We start from the raw sequence: 5,235 nt of genomic DNA, 5'->3' as shown, positions 1-5,235 counted from the left end.
ATTGATTACCATTAACTGGATAAAAAATGTATAATGTGCATGCATGGCAGTAACAATCTTGCATATAATGTTTACTGGACAAACATTTTCTAGCTTAAAAGTAGAAGAAAATTTGGGCTATTTCTTTCGATCATGATAAAATGATTGATCATGCCCCCAAAATACATTTGAGTGGTAGGACACAACATAGGATAGGCCACTCTGTAACTGAAATACTGAATTGGGTTGTTAGCGCTAACCATAGTGAGACTAGCAGATAGACAAACAGGACGAAAATATAAATACAAGCCCAACTGAAACCTACCTCACACATATTATGCGAGTGTGAGAATACTCAAGTATACTTAACCTGGGTTTAGTACATAGGTACAGTTAAAAGCATATTAGATCAGGTATAAAATCATGCACCTGGGTTTAAAATATCAAGGTTTGTTGTCAACAGAGGGGGAAAACATCTTGATTTCTAGGTATCAAATAGTCAGGACATCATCAATATTATTTCACAAAACCAAAATTAATAGGATAAACCAATCCACCATAAGATTAGACAAGTCGTTTCGTCGGCACAACGACTGATAACACTATGCAGATGCGACGAGAAATCAAGAAGCAGAGAACAGCTAGGTGCTCCCATGGTGAAAAGCAGCAGCCAGGAACTGGATCGGATAATAGATCCTTGCATACAACTAAGAAATAAGGTTGAGGTTCTCAACTTGCAGTCGAGGAACTTGAGGAGATCGAGCGGCATGGCATGGTAGCGGTCATAGACAGGGCCAATGACGGCCTTGATGGTCCCCTTGATGTGGTCGACGCCGGGGTGGAGCGAGCCAGCGCCCTGCTCAGCGTACGCGTAGGCCGCAGCGGCTAGCACGACAGCTTGTGCGGCCGCCTGCTACACGAACTCGAGGTACGTCAGCCTTCCCTCCTCCTCCTCGGGCGTCCGCTCCACCGTCACGTCCTCCTGCACGCGTGCCAACAAACCACAGATCAACACTAAATCAAGAGGAAATTGAAAAACCGAAACAAACCTCGGGGCGAGATCCCTTACCACTGCGGGCTGGGTGCTGATCAGGGCGGCATCGTTGTTGCCGGACTGCGCCATCTCTGGTGTTCTTCCGCTGGGTATGGACAGATCTGTGCTTGATTCCATGAGAGGAAGATGAAGAACTTTTTCGGTCGAGTCAATTTCCCTGCTAGGGTTTGGGGATTCGGTGGATGGATTGGGCGGCACGACCTATGGATGTGCGCGAGAAAGGCTAGAGCAGCGGCGCTTGGGGGGTGGGAGTCGAGCTCCACTGGAGGGAGGTGGACAATGCGCGTAGGGATGGAGATGGAGGCCTGGGGCGGGAGGGCGAGGGGTTCTGACTTGGATTGGATCTGTGAGCGAGAAGGGGGCAGCGGTGGCTGGAGTGGGAGGGGATCTGAGTTAGGGTTTGGGTGGTTGGGCTACAGGTGGGACGAGAGGTGAGAGAGTGAGGCGGTATGGGCCGTTGGATCTGGGAGTATCTGACGGTCACTAATGCTTGATCGCGTGACATCTCCATAGACCAATCAGAAGGAAGTATAGGCTTTGATGATGTTATGACCATGTAAATTGGTCTTAATCGATTAACAATAAGAAAAAGAACTACGAGTCAGCCAGACCAATTTGTCTAGAAATCATCCGCATAGCTAGCCGCCCGATCTGTGCATTGGCGGTCGTTCGATCACCTCAATATGTCACGATAGCACCGAGCATGAAAAAGCTTCAGCGCAGTAGCGATGACATCCCCACGAAGCTCCATTACAGCTCTTAACGGCGTGCTAAGAGCTCCAATGCAGCACCACGGTGCCCGACGAAGCTCCATTGCATCATTGGGGAGATCCAACGCAGCACCACGACGCCCGGCGGTAAGTTCCCTTCCCTTTCTATGACAATGTTTAAGTACGGTTCCCTCAAATAACCAGAGGTAGTTTCATACTAGGTCGGATTTTCGTCGATTCACTACGAAGCGGGTCAAATTTTAACTATAGCTGCCTCATAGTTTGTTGAAATGATTCCATATTTCGCACAAGTTTGTATCTTGGAATTACAAACAATGTTGCCAAAGGGATTTTTTTATTTTATTTTCACAAAAAATCAATTTTCCAATTTTTGTGTGTAAAAAATAAGTTCTTTTGTGAAGAACGTATCATATATTTGTTGCAAAATTGGACCAAAACAATTTTATAGAATATTAGGACATGTCTAATGCACAATTCACCAAATGGTTGGGTGTCAAAAGTTTTGACCCACCTCTAGTGAAAAAGACAAATTTCTGCCAATCCAGCTGGAAGCGGGTCATGTTTGAACTGCAGCTGCCTTATAGTTTGCTCTTTATTTTTTCTAAAAATCATTTCTAGGTCCATAAGTATCTATTTAATTAGAGAAACACCAAAAGTTTTCCAAGATTCAAACACTAGCTAGGAACGGGCTTGCCCGCCGTTTTAACCGCATTTTGAAATGGCATAAAAAATTCAAAAAAAAATCAAAAAATTGGAAAACCTTCGCATTGTGTCAGTATATGTGACCAAGTTACCAGAAAATATAATAAACTTGTAATACAACAACTCTTTTAAAAAAGTGTTCTCATAAATGAGCTATCATGTGTGAAGATTCATGGCTTTCAAGCCAAATGATCAATCTTATGGCCACATTCATGGCATAGTTTGCTCAAATGATCTTATATCGTGCACAAGGGTGCATCTTGGAATAGCAAACAATGTTTCCTAAGGGAGTTTTCATTTTCTCTGGACGAAAAATCCATTTTCCATTTTTTGAATCACCAAAATGGGTTTTTTGTGTGAAGGATCTACCATATATTTGTTGTAAAATTGGAAAAAAATGGTTTTATAAAATATTAGGACATATTTAATGCATAATTGACCAAATAGTTGGGTGTCAAAAGTTTCAACCCACCTCTGGTCAAAAAGACAAATTTCGGCCGATCCAGGTGGAAGAGGGTCAAGTTTGAACTGTGGCTGCCTTATAGTTTGCTCTTTATTTTTTCCAAAAATCATTTCTATTTCCATAAGTATCTATTTAATCAGAGAAAAACCAATTTTTCCAAGATTAAACCGCTAGCTAGGAAGGGTCATGCCCGCCGTTTTGCCCGCATTTTGAAACGGGCATGAAAATTTCAAAAAACAAAAACAAAAAATTGGAAACCGTTCGCATTGTGTCATTATATGTGACCAAGTTACAAGGAAAAATAATAAACTTGTAATAAGGCAATTATTTTTAAAAAAATGTTCTCAGAAATGGGCAATCATGTGTCAAGATTCATGGCTTTCAAGCCAAATGATCAATCTTATGGCCATATTCGTGGCATAGTTTGTTCAAATGATCTCATCTTTTGCACAAGGGTGCATCTTGGAATGGCAAACAATGTTGCCTAAGGAAGTTTTCATTTTCTTTGCACTAAAAATTCATTTTTCATTTCTTCAAGTGCCCAAAATGATTTTTTGTGAAGGACCTACCATGTATTTGTTGCAAAATTGGACCACGCCATTTTTCAAAAACATTAGGCCATATTTAATGTACAATTGACCAAATGGTTGGTCGTCAAATGCTTTGATCCACCTCTCATGAAAAAAGACAAATTTCCACCGATTCAGCAGGAAGTTGGTCAAATTTGAACCGTAGCTACCTTATAGTTTGCTCTTTATTTTTTCCAAAAATCATTTCTAGGTACACAAGTACCTATTTAATCACAGAAACACCAAAAGTTTTCCAATATTCAACCACAAGCTTAGAACGATCATGCCCGCCGTTTTGACCGCATTTTGAAATGGGCATGAATAATTCTAAAAAATCAAAAAAATTGGAAAACCTTCACATTGTGTGATTATATGTGGACAAGTTACTAGGAAAAGTAATAAACTTGTAATACGTAATTATTTTAGAAAAGTGTTCTCAGAACTGAGCTATCATGTGTGAAGATTCATGGCTTTCAAGCCAAATGATCAATCTTATGGTAGCATGCATAGCATAGTTGTTCAAATGATCTCATATCATGCACAAGGGTGCATATTGGAATGGCAAACAATGTTGGCTAAGAAACTTTTCATTTTCTTTGGACAAAAAATACATTTTCCATTTTTCCTGTGCCCAAAATAAGTTTTTATTGTGAAGGGCCTACCATATATTTGTTGCAAAATTGGACCAAATCAATTTTCTAAAATATTAAGCCATATTTAATGCACAATTGACAAAATGGTTGGGTGTCAAAAGTTTTGATCAATCTCTTGTGAAACAGAAAAATTTCCGCTGATTCAGTAGGAAATGGGTCAAATTTGAACTACAACTGCCTTATAGTTTGCTCTTTACTTTTTTCTAAACAATCATTTCTAGTTACATAAGTATCTATTTAATCAGTAGTACATGGTTTGGTGGTGATACGTCGAGGTTTGGACGGTGGCCGAGGGCCCCAACTCCAGAGCGCCTTGTCGTTCTTCAAAATTTTGAAGAAGGCAGGACCCATGAAGTGGACTCCAAAAGCAGACGTAATACTGCAAGATTTGAAGGCCTACATGTCTTTAGTGACCACTTTGGCTGCTCCCAAACCACAAGATTCGTTGCTGCTATACTTGGCGGTAACTAATCAAGTGGTTGGTGCAACACTAGTGGTGCAGCAGGAAGTGGAGGAAGCAGTAACCTCAGCCAGTGTCCCTTCTGGGGGAGAGAGTGAGAACATCCCGGCAAGGCCAGACGTGGATCAAGATAGAGAAGAGCACGGCAGCGGAGACAACCCCAAGGACGCAGCAAGGAAGAAAGTGGTGCATGGCCCAGTATAATTCGTTAGCTCCCTGTTGCAGGGGGCTAGATCCAGGTATTCTAGCCTGCAAAAATTGATTTTTCCCCGGGTCATGGCCTCAAGGAAACCATGCCACTACCTCCAAGCCCACAAGATCACTATTGTCACCCACTTTCCTTTGCAAAGGATACTCCGAAACCCTGAGGCTACCGGCAGGATAGTGGATTGGGCATTGGAGTTATCCAGCTTTGGCTTAAAGTTTGAAAGCACATCAACAATTCAGAGCAGATGACTGGCAGAGTTTATTGTAGAGTGGACACCAACCCCTGATGAAGAGGTACTAGAGACAGTTATTGTCGGTACTAGAGAAATTGTGCCTTCTCCCTGCAAGGTGCAGGGGATGGCGTGCTTCACGTACTCCCACTAGAGAGCACCAAAAGTACGTCGTCCGGATGCATTT

General features: G+C 41.9%; 1 long non-coding RNA gene across 1 annotated transcript in view; it reads right to left on the bottom strand.

Moving 5' to 3' along the window:
* Positions 1-864, bottom strand: part of LOC123172058 (uncharacterized) — a 3,376-nt gene extending 2,512 nt beyond the window's left edge. The window contains exon 1 of the long non-coding RNA XR_006485449.1: positions 714-864. This is a non-coding gene — a long non-coding RNA (uncharacterized lncRNA). The remainder of the gene's footprint in view (positions 1-713) is intronic.
* Between the last annotated feature and the right edge of the window lie 4,371 nt (positions 865-5,235).

This window comes from Triticum aestivum, unplaced genomic scaffold, assembly GCF_018294505.1.
Source record: "Triticum aestivum cultivar Chinese Spring unplaced genomic scaffold, IWGSC CS RefSeq v2.1 scaffold4B_scf_1981, whole genome shotgun sequence".
In the NCBI taxonomy this organism is placed as follows: Eukaryota; Viridiplantae; Streptophyta; class Magnoliopsida; order Poales; family Poaceae; genus Triticum; species Triticum aestivum.
This window is presented reverse-complemented; position numbering and strand designations above follow the sequence as displayed.